The sequence below is a fragment of the Anopheles stephensi genome, unplaced genomic scaffold (genome assembly GCF_013141755.1).
Source record: "Anopheles stephensi strain Indian unplaced genomic scaffold, UCI_ANSTEP_V1.0 ucontig281, whole genome shotgun sequence".
NCBI classification, from domain to species: domain Eukaryota; kingdom Metazoa; phylum Arthropoda; class Insecta; order Diptera; family Culicidae; genus Anopheles; species Anopheles stephensi.
This window is the reverse complement of record NW_023405215.1, coordinates 134,300-151,746: the sequence shown is the minus strand read 5'-3', so window position 1 is coordinate 151,746 and position 17,447 is coordinate 134,300. Positions and strand designations below refer to the sequence as shown.

The 17,447-nt window shown below is 42.8% G+C and overlaps 1 protein-coding gene across 1 annotated transcript in view; it reads right to left on the bottom strand.

The window, feature by feature from the left end:
* Positions 1 to 10,209, bottom strand: part of LOC118516350 (probable G-protein coupled receptor 158) — a gene marked incomplete at its 3' end in the record, with an annotated part of 95,466 nt that extends 85,257 nt beyond the window's left edge. The window contains exons 1-2 of the mRNA XM_036062168.1: positions 10,165 to 10,209; positions 8,226 to 8,566 (exon numbers count right to left, since the gene is read on the bottom strand). The remainder of the gene's footprint in view (positions 1 to 8,225; positions 8,567 to 10,164) is intronic.
* Positions 10,210 to 17,447: the final 7,238 nt, after the last annotated feature.

Sequence of the window (17,447 nt, the reverse complement as noted above, 5' to 3'; positions counted from 1 at the left end):
AACTAGTTGAAAATATAGTAGCAGAAATTATGAATCAGTTTAAACCCATTATGACGGTGATTTGTCTAACAAAACAACAAACAAATAAAATCAATGCAATGAAATGCATCCTCCAAAATATCCACCATAATAAACATTTGTTTTATTTGCGTTGTATCACTAGCAAACCCTTTGGTCCTATTCATGGAATAAAAGCTCATGCCACCCTTACTGAAGCAAACATGTAGCCATACAAAAAAGATACACCATCGTCAGGCGGCACTTTTTGTGGATGTGTTGCGTACGTGTGCGGTGCTAGCGTGTGCGATTAAGGAAGAGAACGAGCGTGGCATGTGTGAATCAATTTCTCCGGTGTGGTTTTTAATCCAATATAAGCATTCGGCGAGGCACGCGTTGCCAGGAGAACGGCTTTGAGGCGTACGGTTCATAATTTATCCGATTTACACCAAAACATCCACAGGGATAGTGGCCGATCACCACCACCACCACTACCGTTCACACCTCTAGGTAAGCCACAGCATCACACACACACACACGCAACAGTACTACTCATTTCATTAAAATTCAAACAGATTACGGCATCCCAAAAGTGATCAGGCGTAGCGCGTCGACACGAATGTCAAGCAAATGGGGTGGGGGGGGAGAGAGTTGGGAAAGGCGGGAAGGATGGTGACCTTCCCCAAACCGTAGGCACACCAAACATGAGCGTGACGGCGATGCCAGACAATGAGGAAAGTTTTGGCCTTACATGGCCTAACTCGTTCCGACAGGCGCGTGCTGTGGCAGCCTTTCCAACAGCCAAGACAGCAACGTGACTCACATGGCAAGCGGTTTTCTGCCTTCCTACCTCCACAAGCCTCAACGAGCGAAATATGTTGCGCACCGGTTATCCTTTCGACACTTCAACGTTTCGTATCACGGTCACCGAGAAACTTCCAACCGAAAGCTCAGTGCTCCGTAAACGAATCAAAAAAAGAAGGTCCAAAACTAACATCCCATGAGGTGTGGGTGAAGCGTGCGCGTGTGTGAGTGTTTGTGTTGCGAGGAAAGTGACGCCTATTCTAATGGAAGCTCCCGATAAGAGCAGATCTGCCCGAGATCGGTAGGCCAACTTTGTCATTGAAGATGGATGGGTAAATGAAGAAAAGATGGAAGAAGATACTCGCATCCAGCCCAGTAGAAACTTGTGGTTAACCCCGACAGTCTTGCGTGTGTGTGTTTGTTTGTGTGACTGAATCCAGGCGCTAAACTTTGTCACGAATTGCACGTCCACACGCACGTGTACGAGACCGGGCAGGGCGATGATGCTTAAGAAGTTGTGACAGAGTTTCCTTTCTTTGGCGGCCCTGTCAATGCTGGTGAATCTGCGAGATGCTTTCCCCCGTGCCAAGATAATCCAAAGCGAATGTACGTCGAAGGACATTGCTCCGATATGATTCGAGTGGCCCCACATAGTAACGCGCTCCACTTGACTTCCCGTCCCAGATAGTGCCAGCGAGACATACCCGTTCGACGGTGAGGGAAGACCATTGAAGAGATCACAGAAATCACGGATCATCAGGATACGGTCGCGTGCACAGCAAACTAATAAATTGCATACTTGAGCCGTGAGCGGATAAGCTCGGTTCGTGCCTGTGGCCGAACGGAACGGCACGGAAGCTGTCAACAGCTTCTTCCACCGTTCAGCAAATGCTTTACGGATTGTGTGCTCTCCTCAGGACAGAGAGCGAGAGAGTTGGGTAAGGCTGGCTGGACATACTTACGACCACGACAAAATTATGAAATCGTTAAACTAAATTAAAGTTACGACCGCTCGTCATAACTGGCCACTTAAAAGTTGTGATAAAGCACCGTAAAGTAGGACGAAAGATGAGTACCCACTAATGCCACTGAACGGCGGCTAGGCGCTGAAGCTGGGAATGGTATCGAAGAAGGGTCGGGGTCTCAGGTGTATCGTAAAGCCGTGGCAAACGTTCGCTCACCCGCCGACGAAAGTAACGTAGATGAATGTTCGCCAGTAAGAGAAGGACACTGCAGAATACCCGACCACACTCCACACATAGCGCGGGCCACACAAAATCATTTACCTTTTTAATGGCGGACAGGATAGAACGTATGGTTTTTCGCTCAAGTTTCGCCTTCACTACGAAATGAAAAGCTCGTACGATGTCATCATCGTAATCTTCAGTCGCGCACGGTGAAATGAAAGTCATTAAAGTTGGTCCAGCTTGGGCGCGTGGCGTGGGATGGGGAAAAAAAACGGAGCGTGGAAGGAGTTAAGCGGGATAGGTATGGGATTTCAGCTGGGTCAACAGTCCGTACATTGTCGGTTTTAATGAAAAATGTATTATCATGCCCGTGGTTCCCGGCTCGGGCACAGTGCTTTTATGTGCGGCGAGGTGAGTTTAGTGACATAAGCGGTTACTGCCCGGTGCAAAATAACATGCAATGGCGGCATACTAATTCGGTTGGAAGGGAAGGTTTGCGCGGTAGGGATTAAAATGGGGTCAGAGATTTTTACGACCACAAAAGAGCAAACTACAGTTGGAATGTAGGGAAGGGGCGGGGGGGGAAGAATTTGTTGTAGTGCAATGCTTTTGAAATTGTAATGCCGAAGTGCACCGCTGTACTGTGACTTGGATAGATAACTGATCGTAAAAGTAAGTCATAGCGACCGGTACCGAGCAACCATTTTGATTCGTCGTCCAACGGTAATCCTCGGCACTCGAGGAAAAAATCTCGCTAGCTGCTTCCTGGGAATAGTTGTAAATGGCTTACAGGACAGTTGATAAAAGTTTTGCGGAAACTGTGCTCAAACCGTGCTGCTGCACGCGCTGCAGAGCGCACTCTTCAGCGAATATTACTGCCTTTGAATAACTTTCGGTTACTAAGGGGTTTAGGTGGCGATCCGTACCGAGTCTTTCCGGTAAATAATAAGATGTTGTGTTGAGTTGGTAAGAAGCGTCTTGTGATGAGGTAAATTCTTTGGAAAACGATAGTGAATTTCGCCGCTGGCTAAGCGATCACTCCGAGCTATTGAATTTATTTCGAATTTGTGGCCATTTGTGTAAAACTTGATGTTGTGGATGTTTGAAGTGGAAGGTAATGCTTTAAGTGGTAGCATCGTGTCTAGGTAGAACGAAGTGACAGGTTTCAAATCTCGAAAGAGGAGCATGCAGCCGTACACAGGGTAAACTATTTAGCTATGGAGTCAAGATAGCCATAAATGGCAGGTCAAGATCTCTTGAGGTCATAAGCTTCTCATTGAGATAGTATTGGTAAACATTAGAAGCGCTGTCACTGTAGGTAGGCCGATGGGGGATATAGTGCCGATTGCTACCGATCTTCACACGGCATGACCTGGTATCTCTCGTCCAGACCGTCTCACAATTCGATGGATCCTCAGGCAGCTCAAGCCAAGGAACAGATGGTAAACATCTGAATAGAGCGAAGGAACTAGTTAACTTCCAGAAACAAGATATAGGTGTGTTATTTTGACTTAATTAATCAGTAACTTGGATAATCAGTACTGAGACCTAGGGTTCAATTTAGATGAGATCCGATAGCGGTCCTTCCACGGGTAAAATCATCAACGCTGCCACCCAGCCAGTCTAAAAAAATAAAACTTAACATATTTTATCATTTTAATTTGCATTTTTACCATCAAAATCACACATTGCTATTATGTTGACCCAATTTTAACATGTACGATTAAATCCATTTTCCTTAAATGGCCTCCCTTCATATTTCTCATTCTACTCGTAACCCATTTGTTTTGAAAGATTCATTTAATGCGATTACTTCTTAAGCTGCAGCACAAACCAAAGTAAAAGCAATCTCAATCCTAATGCATTTGGCACTTTCCATTACAGAAAAAAAAGAAGCACACGTCAGGCACCTGGCTTTAAGCGGTTGCTGCTCAATGCTTTTCCGCGTTCCCTCCTAGCTCCCCCCGAAACGCTCGCTTCCCCACCCGGTGCTTTGTAAGCCATGTTTGCCAAAAACTTTCAGCATGAGCGCAAATTTGAATATTGCGTGACTTTCGACTATGTTGTTCGTGGCACTTTACCGGAACGGTCGCGGTTCGTTTGATTGAACGCCGGCGGTAGCTACTTTCGCCCGCCATTCCTTCTTCCACCGGGATCCCATGTCCCACGAATCATGTCCCGAGCCTTCTGCGTGTGTGTGTGTGTGTGAGAGAGATTGTTTTTTTTTGTTTTGTTTTATATCCTATCCCGCTGGTGGCAGGGGATTCCCCGGGGGTAAATCTTCCAGCCAATACCAACGATACCCGATAGGCCCCCGGTAGGCTTACGCTTGTCGACTTACACGCAGGCTTTCAACGGTGGTGGAACGGTTGGTAGCAAATCATTCACATCACTAAATTAGTCATGTTTATTAATGCGGCTTATGAATATGCTGAGCTGTTAATGCGCTTGTACGTACTGTGTGGGGTTGTAAAATCAGCCGGCGCTTTCACTAATGGAATATGAGTGTAAGAGGAATCGAATGCAAATGCATTATGCTGGGGAAAATTGTGTGTGCTGTGAAAATTTTTCGAAGCTCCATTTAAATGGTGTTACATTCGATTTGCAATTAAAACAAACATGCAATGCACTTTCTGGCAGGAAGTTAGTAGAAAAGAACAAATATTTAATTGTGATTTTGCAGATATCGCTATTTTCATTAATCAATCGTTCGTTCAATGACGGTGGTACGTTGATAACAAATTTAATTGCTTTTCGACTGTTTTTTCATTTATTAAACCATTGCGATGTTGTCATTTTTTAAATCCTTACAACATTCCGGCGTACCACTGATGGAATCCAATTCAATTGTAAATAATTAAAGTAATGGAGTTTAATCGATTATCCATTACTTAAAGTATGAGTAATGCTACAGTGGGATAAAATGCCAAACTGTGGTCAAAAAAGATTTTTAGTGTGTAATTTTGAAAATATTATGTGATTTATTGCTCGAGTTCTCCAATAAAGTATTATATTTTAAGATTCGTAAGGTTTTTTTTTTGTATGAGCATATTTGCGGTTTGAGTTTTTTAATTTTTTTTTTAATACAAATCAAAATCAGGTTTGATTTAGTAAATTGAAATGTTATCCTGCTTCTTGGACAATTCACGCACAGCAAAAACATTTCTTAATTTGTTATGTTTCTATAATTTAATGTTTTGCATCAATCCTTTGACTGAATCCTAAAGCCCTTCATGCTACAGCTTACCAAGAAGCACAAGAGCCAGCCATCTTCCATGAACTTAAACGAATTACCCTACTGAAACTTCTCGTACACAGCAGATCTGCAACGTGTCAAATCTAAAGAACAGAGTGTGAAACATGTAAATTTACAAGGTTATCTCCACCCAGCACATAATGCAAACTGCATCAGCACTGTGTTCCTCCGGGATGGGTCCTGATAGATGGGTTCAAGCTCCGAGGGCACACTTTGCACAGCGAAAGGCAAGAAAACGGATGTACGTTTGGAAATAATCTCCCAAATCACTCAACTCACTCACTTCCAGAGAAATAGATAGACGTTTCTCGAGTGGCGCCTGCATGCCCCTTCAAGGATTAGATTTACGTTTCGAAAACACACACAATTCCGAACCAAATTCGATACCATCCCACTGAGCTTAGCCCTCTGTTCTTAATATGGCACCATCCATATCTCGGTTCGGTGAAAGGCAAATCAGTTTATCCCTAAGACTCTGAGGAATCACTGCGCATTGTTTTCACTACGTAGTGCAGCTACTGATTGCTACGGGATTTCGGTGTTTCGATGGGCAAGCTACTTAATGCTTCGGGCACACTTCAATTATGAGTCTATCGAGTGGTTAGGTTCGATTTTGGATTTCTATTTCCAGAGTACGAGCATCGGGCAAATCCTTATCACAATTGCAAAATCTCTCCACAAATGGAACCGACAGCAGAACACTTTTCACTCATCCCTCACAAGATTAGCAAAGACAGAGAAAAAACCCCGGTAGTGAAATCCAAATCCCTCTCTGCAAAGCACCGTAAGTGCATCTCGGGAAACGAAACGACTTTCTGTGCGAAACCCGAAACTTTATCAGCTTCTGTTTCGACGGGTGCATCGGTTTCTGTTGCGGATGGCACGCATTTACAAAATACGAAATATTCTTCAACTCCTTACCGGGTTCTTTGGTAAGGTACGGCGGAAAGAGTTCAGCAAAGCGCCCCTCCAGGGGGATGTGAACAAACTTTTGCGGCTGCGGTTTTCCACGGAACTTACAAGGCACGGCACAAAAACGCAGGAAATGAAATGTAAGCTGCCGCTCAACTACACCAAACAATGGGGAAAAACAATGCAACAGCCACCGAAACGCTGCCAAAAAGGTAATGCTACTTCGGGCGACTAAAGTTACGACAGGCGGTTGCAACTTTCGCAACAGACTTCCCACTATGCAACCCCAAAGGGGATGATAGCTGTTGCCGATCTTGCACTCTCTATTCATTCGGCCAGCCACTTCATTGTAGCCGGAAGTGTAATGAATAATAGTGCATTGTGTGAAGGTGAGTAATTGTATTATTCATCAATCATACTAGCTCACCTGAATACATTTTGGATGCAGCATTGATACACTTGCTGACTTTTCATTTTACATTTTCAAATAGGTCGTTGCTGATTTATGGTTTAAATTAAATTTTCAAACGTATCACCTAGTTAAACTTTTAGATGCAAATGCTGCCTATTTATAGCTTCGAAAAGGGATGACGAAAGCCGATAAAAACGTATTCCCCCCTGTGTGTTCGATTTATTGTAGGTAATAAAGTTTCTCGACTCCCTTCTCCCAACCACGCTGCCTATCACTCGAATCGATACATTTATCACACCACTTAACTAGCTTATCGGTGAACAAATAATCATAAACTGTCACCATCGTCTCACCGTGCTCGATTATGTTTTTTTTCCATCCATTCCACGCGCGCAAGACACAGGTGTTTGGATGGTGTTTAGTGTCAACACAATATACTGCGCCCCGTTTATGGCACACGCTGGCTTGCTTTAATGAGCAAACAGTGGACCACTGATAGCGATAGGAATCACCGAATGGATCACACTCACACAGAAAATAAAAACATTAAATGATCATTTTATGCAGCAAAACAAAGCAGAAACCTCCGCATCATAAAAGCCTGACTCGCTGCTCGGCGGGTCCGTAAAATACGTGAGATAATATAAATCAAGTGTATCGTTTAATTACGATTTGTTTGCGCAAATCCACTAAAACCCGGACTAGTAACACCTGGGTGCCGAAGGTGTTTTGTGCAAAATAAAAAAAAAAACAAGGCAGATGTAGGTGTGGAGATTATTATTCATTTAGCAATACCATATGCGCTGGGAAGGATATTCGACACTCACAAAAAACACGGACACAAACACACACATTCTAAAAGCTCCTCAACGAGCTGAATCACCTAGCTCAGATATAAAATAACAGCAACATAGTGTTACAATGTAAGGCCACCCGGCAAGCATTCCCAATAGATTTTTCCAACAGCAATCTGCCGGATTTGGTTTGAAAATTGAGCATTCATTTGAGCTCGGGTTTTGTTTTTTTATTGCTACTCGCCCGCATATTCCGTTCTATTTCAATTTGTGAGACTGTTTTTGTAAGTGTGTATGTGTGCAGCACGGGCATAATCCGTAGCACAAATTTATGGCCACTTGCAGGCGGACCGTAATGTACGTAATGCCCAGACCGGCCAACCATTTCTGCTATCTTCTATTTATTGCTCTCAGGTGCGTTTTGTCCAAATCCTCCGGCCCATAGTGTCGGTGTATGTGTGTGTGGGCGCCCAGGAACCAGCACGAAGGTTTGCCAGGTTTGCCAGTAAATATTTAACGATCTCTCCTGGGCTGGAAGAAACCAAAAAAAAAGAGGAAAAGCAAAATCGTCCAGCACTCGACAGACCACCTCAACCGAACGAAGCTGCTGAAGGTACTGAAAATGAGAGCTTATGATTGTGCACGCGAGGAACGCACGGAGAGGATCCATTTTCAAGCAGCAAAAGCACATAAAGACGCAACACAAACATTCGTGGCTCAGTCGCTATGTGACGGGGACGACGGTGAATTGAATAAGATGGAAGTAAAATTTAAAAACGCAAGACAGTGGAAAACTCCATGAAACAAAACAAAAAACCCGACGAGATGATTCGGATACCCTTGGTTCGTTTAACTTCACTTACATTACGCATCCGGATGAAGCGACAGGGGTCGATAAACACTGGCAGCTGGCGGTAGCAGCGTTACGGCGACGTTAACAGCTTTTGCATGTCACTTGTTTGATTAACCATCAGCAAACCACCATTGCACGAGCCGTGCGGTATGTTGCGCTTCGTTGTTAGATGATTTTATTACTTCGTACAGCACTCGTTTACCACATTCAAGACGAGGAAGGGGGAAATAATGTACGTTGGATCGGTGTTGGAGGTCTATTGTTTTGAGGGACTTTTTTAGGTTGTTATTTGAAAAGGTTTCACTTTGTACTTGTTATACTTAAGTTTGCACTTTACTGGTGAAAGGGTCACTGCAAGAGAAGCCAAGATTTTGTTTAATTTAAATACACTTGCAGCCTTTTTAAGTGATGGATCCTGGTCACGGCACCAGAACTTCCTTTCGAAACACTCTTCCACTTCCACTCACTCTATGTTCCCTTCTACGGCATTATCCTAACTTTACAAATCCGACCAATGCTACATTCACTTATCTACACAAACCAGCTGTTCGTAGGGAAACGCTACTGACGCAAATAGACGCCGAGCAAAACCGGCCCGAAACTATATTTCATCGCCTTATCCCATCACTCATAAGGGATCAGAATTAAATTATATTTCCTTTGCTCCGTGCCTGCCGTCCCGTTTACACCGGACGCGAGCTTTAAGACTGTTCGCTACGCTGCTGCCATAATAAAACTGAAAGCGAACGTCAAACAACAACAGCAACGAAAAACCACCCAAAACACCCCACACGGACTGATGGGCTGATAGATGATTCAATTTGCAATGCATCGCGCACTGGGCGTCTCCACCGAGGAGCTTCCTAGCGCGGCGCACTGAGAAACACTGAAATAAAATCAAATTCTACTCTATCCGGCACGGTGCAGCGTGGTTATGGTAGGGACGTGCAAACATTTCGTTTCCCGTTTCCTCCCCCTTCCAGGTTCCCCCTACCCTACCTCCTACCACCATGCCCCGGCGATGTAATAAGACTTGGTACACAATGGAAAACGATTTTCAATGGGGCGCGCTGTGGAAAAAATGGGGAAGAAAAATCTAATCTTCACAAACCATCCGATCGTAAAAGGTCGTAAGTCGTCACCAGTACTACCGAGCGCATATATATACACACACACACAAACACTTGTTACATTCACACATACACTCTCGCGCTCGTTCACACAAACAATAGAGCACGCCCAACGCTTTGGTGACGTCCAAACACACGCGCGGAACTTTTTGCTTTGCCGCTCAGCTTTTTTCCGCTACCAGGATATTCAACAAATCGAGAGGATATTGTACCCACCACCGCCACACACACACACACATACACACTTATACACTTGGATGCGTTTGAATGTGAACTTCATTTGTCCCTTCGTTACCCACGATGGGGACATTGTGCACATTCAACACTTTCTATGCCGGTCGTCTCAATAATCATGCAGCCCTTTTTGCCGGAGGTTTTTTTTCTTTTCTATTTTTTTCTGCCTGCTTCCTTTCCCGAGGATTGGTGAGGATAAATCGATTGATTTGCTCGTCCTTGGGTAAATAGGCAGTCCCGCTCTTCACCACCGGGGAGCAAACTGTCACAGGGATCACGCTAAATCAACACCACTCTCACTCACTTAGTAATGATAGATTTTCACCATCGCTTCCTGCTCACTTGTCGGCAAGCCGTATGCGGGTCGGTCGAACCGAGTGTTTGTTACATATTCCGATCATCGAGATAGCAAATAGTGGCGCCGTTACAGAAAAAGCACAATTTTCCTCAAAAATCCTCTTTTACATCCGCTTCACAGCTACGAAATAAATATTTTCCGACCCCGAAACCCCCCGTGAGCTTTAAACAGTGTGCGAGCAAATGCTTGCAGTAACGGAATTGATTGTATTTTTTCACCCTCTTTACCGGAAAAGAACACTGCCGGTCGCGATCACGTCCTAGCGTGCCGAGATTCACCGAGATACTGAACCGTGCGGCGTGTACCATCCGGATGCGAGGCATCCCTGCTCGGATGCTTTAAAGCTTCACCCGAAGCGATATCCTTCGCGTGAGTTACCAACGCACCAACGGTAACGCTTCGTAACGCTTCCGAACGGCGAGCACGTGTCGCCACTCAGCCCGAATGAGTGACGGCTGCACGCGGTGTGCTTTTGCTATTTTTATCGCTCGCGTCCAGTCAGGTTTTGGGGTAGAAGGGACCCCTTTTTTACGGGGGACCCACAATACAATTGGAAGGTGAGCGGTTACAGTGAGTGGCTGCGAAAGAAAGTGTAAGTGAAACAGCTGTGCTGGGAATGGAGTTCTCGCTGCCATTTGTTTGTAGAGGGTTTGCATTAACGATGCCGCCCTTACATTGAGCTCTGGAAGAATCGCGGAAGAGTCGCAAAAGCGAATAAACAAACCAACACTCATGAATGGAGTTGATGTCCGGCGCAATCGTGCAGTAAATACACATTAAACCATACTCATGATTAACCAAATTTGTGACGAATGGGTGACGGCTGTTCATGTTTAGTATTCCATTAATATACGCCAAAAAATAGGACACAAAACCCGATGCTTCTCTTCAGCGCAAGAAAAGGAAGTAACAAAATCATCCTGAAACGTTAAATCAAGCACCAAACAGCCTGACCCGTTACCATCAATCCGTTCCGCGGTCACCAGACAAGTCATTCGATCGTTAATTTGCTTCATTAAGCTTTACGCTTTGTTACTGCATATTTACTCGGCCACCAGCGGCACCACCGGTTTAATGCTCGGTACCGATGGTAGCGCTCGTTGGTTTTAATGCAAAGATTTACTACCTCTCGATCAATAAAATATGTTTACTATGCTGCAACTTCCGAATAAGACCGGTCGCGTCGTAAAGGGGCGCAAATTGTCGGATCCGTCTGCATCCTTAATGAGACAATTGGTGGATGTAGGTCAGAAAATGTAATGCTGGATGGAGTTTTTCGGTGACGCTAGAGTGTTCTTAAATTTTTAGTAAAATTTAATTTAAAGTTAATCGTAAAGGAGTCAGGATTGTTGCTGTGGTTGAAGATATTTTTGAATATGCCTAAAGTTATGCTATTCTTTGGACGTTTGGGAACGTTACCATTAAGGGCACTGGTAGTCGTCGTTTTCGTGTATTAAGAATCGCAAAGCTCCTGTAAGATTGCAAAACAGATGTGTAATTCGTATCCTACATGTTTTGTGCACAAATTTCAAAATAAAGTTCAATTTAGTATTCTCTCAGTTGATATAAAACACATCAATTTAATATAAAACACACAGAATATGATCCAACTCAGCATACTCAGAGTCCTGTTTGTCCAGTATTCAAAACTTAGGGATCATAATGATTAATGGATCTTAAGAATGAAGTCATACTTGCCTTTATTTCGCAGTCTTTCTTTCTATTCATGTACTCATGACTCGGCTGGAATGCCACTAGTTATAATTTATAACCTCAATTTTCAATTTTCCTCTATAGCTAAAAACTATTACAAAAAAGTTAGTTTCTCTATTTAAATTACATGAACTGTTTTTCACTTATATTATCAGGTCTTCGTGGAAAAAAATTGAGGATACAATCACATTTACTTCTTTTGAAAAGAGTTTTTTTCATTTTATAAATAATGCTGGAAAGTCTACAGCATGCTCCTCAATATTTCTTGATATATCGTGATACTAAATTGTTCTTTCTTATTTAATTACATTACATTATTATATTTTTAATAAAAAAAACCCCTAGAATTAGTAAAAAAATACAAAAAAGAGGAAAAGCGACTACGCAACATGTGATTTGATAGATAATGCTGTACATCTTTGGTTCGTTTCATTCACACGTCTAGTGAAAGAAAAATGACGAGAGACATAGGTTTATATAGTCTACATACCAGCGTTACAGTTGTACCGCTTATTGTACTAAAGCATGAAAAACTGAGAAAAATCACGAAAATTCAGTTCTTAAAATGTTACCTTAAAACAGCGGTAGAGGCTTTTGCTGCTTAGAAAACCTGGAAAGAAATCATTTCTGTCAAACGCCTAAATTTATACTATACTTTGTACAACGTGATAAACAGGCTTAATTTAAAACCGTTTTCACCTTGCAGTATGCATTTTAGGAAGACGTTTTAATCCAGGCTATACATTCTCAGAATAGCCCACAAATGCGCTTCTACCAAACAAAGGTTTTCATTTTACTTAACCTTCCCAATACTCATCAGCATCAACTACTCCGCTGCTTCATCGCACTCACTGTACAGCCAATCTATTCCACCGCAATACCCAATACACGGTAAAGAACAAAGGTTAATCGGAACTGATCGCGTACCGCTCTATTAGCTCGCACTGTGCGCTATTATTCGGTAACTTTCTACCCATACGAAAACCCCCTATCCCTAATGAACTGATCGCGATGCAGCGTAATAGTACCCGCTGCCAGGAATGCTCTTTCGTATGAAACCATGTGTATTAATTGATTTGCGCGTACCATTTGTTAACAGTGTAACCTTTTCGATTCCGGCAGAAACGATCGTAATGGCATTATGGTGGTGCAGTAATGCAGCGGCAGCATTGTAGCTGGCCGAACAATGTGTTTTCAAAACCGAGCAAAGCGATATTAAGCCATTGTGGAATTGATATCGATGTAAACCCTTTGAAGGTGCTTTGTTACCTTCAATTTTGTGGAATTTTGAATGTATATATTCAAATTGGATTTCAATTTCCAATGAGCATGAAGCTGACATTCAATTTAATATTTGAATGCGGCAATATTGTGAATGCCATTATGCAAATGATTTATGGCAATTTCTACCAGCTCCTAACTGTTTGTAATATCTATGAACTATTGTACTCAAGTTTAGTGCCAACTTGCACGATTTAGAAATCAAACGCCAATCGTTCCATTGAATGTTCTTATCAACAATTAAACAAGGAAAATTAATCACATTTACAACTAAACCAATCTTTCGCCCAAAAACCATTTCATTACAAACGGTACACGCTCACAAACACGCCGATCACACTTCTGTTAAATGATGTGCTTGTTCCACCATTGTTCTGTTTGGCAGTAACCAGTGTGTGTGTGTGCATTGTTGTAATTCGGTAAAGCTTCCAGGCCACCTGAAACGGTTCGAGAACTTTGGAAATTTAATTAAACCGCATCATATTTTATCCGGCCGAAACTACGGATCCGAAAACTTTACTACACCTTTTGGTGTTTTTTTTTTGTTCCCCTCTTTTTTGCTCGCTCCACACGCATCCACACGGGCAAGGAAAGAAAAGCCGGGATGCAACTGGGCCACGTGCCGTACCCTGTGCACGTTACTGAAACGCGTAGTCGGGCATGAGCCACTCATGGAAAGTTTCCAAATTCAGGTGCACTTGCAGCGCTCACCGTTGAATTATCGTTGAGTGCTACTACTAGTGCTGGTAGTGTTTTTTCCTCCCTGTTTTGTTCATTTCAACGAGTCACCACTCACCTGCCACACTAACTTCCATGCCTCGCGCACTCATTGCACAGCGAAAGTGGTGAAGTATGCTGGGAATAGTTTTGAATTTCACCAGTACAATCGAGTGTTTTGCACGGAATCGGTGCCTTGTGCCGGAGCATGCCACTGCATATTCACTGGCACTTTTTGTTTTAACCTACAGTATTTTCTCGTTGCTTTGTTGTGTTGAATGTATTTGTTGTTGTTTTTTGTGTTAAACACCTATGTGTATAACCCAGCCGGCTTTAAATGGTGGGGCAGCACACCGACTGTTGGGCGTCAAGCGTGGTGGTGGATTTTCAATTGGTCTGGTGGTTTTTCGGGAAACACCAGACAGTTCTCGCCGAACGGGTGTTGAAAGGGAGTGAGAATGAAAGGAACTAAATACAATAACACCCATTCACACTTACCCACACAGAGCAAATTGGGTTTGATGTTCGCGAAAAAAAAATCGCCAAAATCGGGACATCAATGGCACGGCAAGCGGAAAATGTATTTTCTGTGCTTTGTTTGCTTTCGCTTGAATGGGTTATCGCTTAATTACTGCACGATTTATATCAGTTCGCAGATATTGTACGCACTGCCCTGCAATTGTTTTTTCCCATTGCTTTCTTGCTTTTGTTTACGAATTTTGGGAAACCCATCGAGAGGAATGTTGTACGTTACGTTTGCGGTATCGTCGGTAGTGATTTATGATTTGATGAAATGTGTACCCCACTCACAGCCGGTAACGCGTGCTTCGAGAGAGAGCCAAATAATTGCTTCGTTATCAAAAATGAAAAAAAGGTTTGCTATTTTCATCGACAAAACCTTTCTTTTATGCACTTTTAACTCAATTAAATATTTTGGATTTTTATGGTAGGTTGAGTTATTTTTTTGTGATTCAATTCATTTTATGAGTTTACCATTAAAGATCTTCAGTTATAGATTGCTTTTTGTTTTCCAATTCATCCAATTGATTTCCTTTCTCTTGAACAGGATCTTTGGACACATAGTTGAAAACATCATCCTTGGATGCACTTTTTATGGACAGGTGACCGACAAACTTCTGATTCTTTTACACAGTATTCGGTTTGGCTGATCGTAATTCAATCTATCCATCGACACAAAATGTTCTGCTCTGCTTGTTACACAATACGCATTTTCCTTAGCCACGTTACTCCAAACGTTTACTCTTTCAGTTGAAGCTCGGTGAAGTTGTTGCACTGCCATCCACTAATGCACTTTGTTTTCCCTCTTTTATTCAATCGTGTGTTGGATCAAATGAGAGTGTTTTTCTTCATCAAAAGATCCTGAAATCCAGTTGATGGTTTAATAGCGTTCAAGTTATCAGTATTCTTCTTCTGACAAATACCTTCCTCAAGCATAACAAGTTCCAGCTATAGGAGTTTTCATTCCATAAACAAATCGTACGAAATAAAAAAATCTCTAGCAATAGCCTCTACAAAATTGAAGGACCATTAACGTCCATCAGGAACGCAGGAACGGATTTCCAGGATGTTCAAGACTATAGAGAGACTGTAAAGAACTCTGATGGTATGTTTCATATGTAGATAGATTCTTCTTGATCGTCGAAGTTTATATTCTTCTTAGGAACTAATTGCAGCAATCAGGTTCTTCGCCTTCCTCTTAAATCTTCCGTTAAATCTTAAAACTTCTTCAGATGCTATTTCGAATATTAGACGTTAGATTGAATCTCACACTCTTTGATATAAAATTATTAATTTATATATTTATATATTTTACGTAAAGCCTGCCTGCTGGCTGCACATACGAACTTACAATCTACTTAAAACTAGTAAAAGGTTAAACTTAGGGGGAGTCAGATTCGTACCGACTCAAACCTCCATGAGCCTTTCGCCAAATATTCCCAGATTATCAGCGGGGGTATGACATTGGAAATGAATGGTATAGGCGATGTTTGCATGAGCAATCCGTTACGGCGTCGTGCTGTGACAACTTGTGTGAGGGTTGTCGGACGTCTAAGCTTTACGATCACCATCGGTTACCGAAGAGCTAATGAGATTCTTCCAGTTTCCAACGGTGATCTACTGCCTGTCGCGGCAGCATGTACTCCCAATAAGATCATAACCACCGCTACAGTATGAAGCCAGGTTCACCAGTAATAATATGGTTCTCCCGACTAACATCCTGCTGAGCACCTGGACCGGTCTCTGCTATGTGCCTACAAGCTTCAAAAATGAGTTTTGTTCTATATATATTACAGCATCCCCGGAATATATTGATTTGCAATGGATGGCTTCCTTAACTCCAGTAACCCCGACAGTACTAAGAAATATTGCAACATTACTCTAAAAACGTCCTTCTGAAACTTTGGCTGTTTTCTTCTTATAGGTCTGAGCTATAAAATGACCAACAACTGTTATTACAACCAAAGATAAGGATCAAAAGAATCATTAATCTAAGCATCCTCAATTTACAGGATTTTCGTTACTTACCGTATAAAATTGGACTCATTACACACATACAACTATAGAGACACGCCATTCTATAAGACTAAAAATATAAACACAAATTGTCCAAGTACAATGAAACCGTCTGGATCTTCTCGTGCCCGGTATTCATACAAGACTGTTTTCGTTGATCATCATGACAAATTCATACATTTGTTCCGGTAGCTTGTGATGTTTGAAGTCAAAGCATCGTATCCTGCAGTAAATCGCCACTTTACATACGCAAAACAACAACAACCGTAAACAATACAGATAAACTCCCCTACGTGTGTCGGTATGTTTGTCTGCATTTGTTGACGAATAAAATGCACCGGAAACAATACGCAATAATAGTACGCCATTTAAACTGCCATCAGCCCCAGCCAGGTGCTTTCAATTCTGTATGTATGTATGTGTGGGTAAGAGAGCATCGTTGTGCATTTATTTATGTGCTTTTTGTTGAGTACTACTGCAACACAACAGCAGCATCCTGTTCCAGGGCATCAAACCACGACAAAGAGAACAGAACCGTTGTTGCATCCAGCAACCAACGACTCCTGCCCTTCTGCAGCACAACGACGCTTTCCGCTACTTTGTTTGTTTTCCATTTTCCGGATGCAGACTCCCACAGGCAGAGCAGTGCTTTTTCTTTAGCAGTAAGAAATTGCATATTAAGCGGAAAGAAACGTTCGCTCCGTGCTGCTTTTTCAGGTTTCCCGTCTTGTTGACGGGTGCATAATGCCCCCGTTCCATGCTCAGTGTAATGACATGTCAACGAACTTTTTCCACCGACGGCGTCACACACAACAACAACAACAAAACACTCGCTCACGCATACGACGACCTGTATGACTTAATTTTTCTTTCATCTTTTTGGTTTGCAAAATTGGTTTATGGCACGAAATCCGATGCAGTTCGATGCACTCCCTTCCGGGGTGAAACCGCTAAGCTTTGGGTGGGTTGAACCGCAAAATGTTGGTTTTTCGCTCTCCATCTCCCTTGTGCCCATACCCATCGGCGTCATTCTTTCCGTACCTGGGGAAAGGATTACAGGGGGTGGTAAAGGGGTAGATTTTTCCACCGATTGCACGACCTTCGGCCATCATTACAACCGAACGTCGATCGAAGTATTAACTTTGCTCGAGAGAGCCAGAGAGTGTGTGTGTGTGTGAGAGAGAGAGAGAGAAGGTGCGAGAGAAACCGTCACGAGGTTAATGGTTCGATGCACTTGATGCAATTTCTTGTATGCACCATTGCA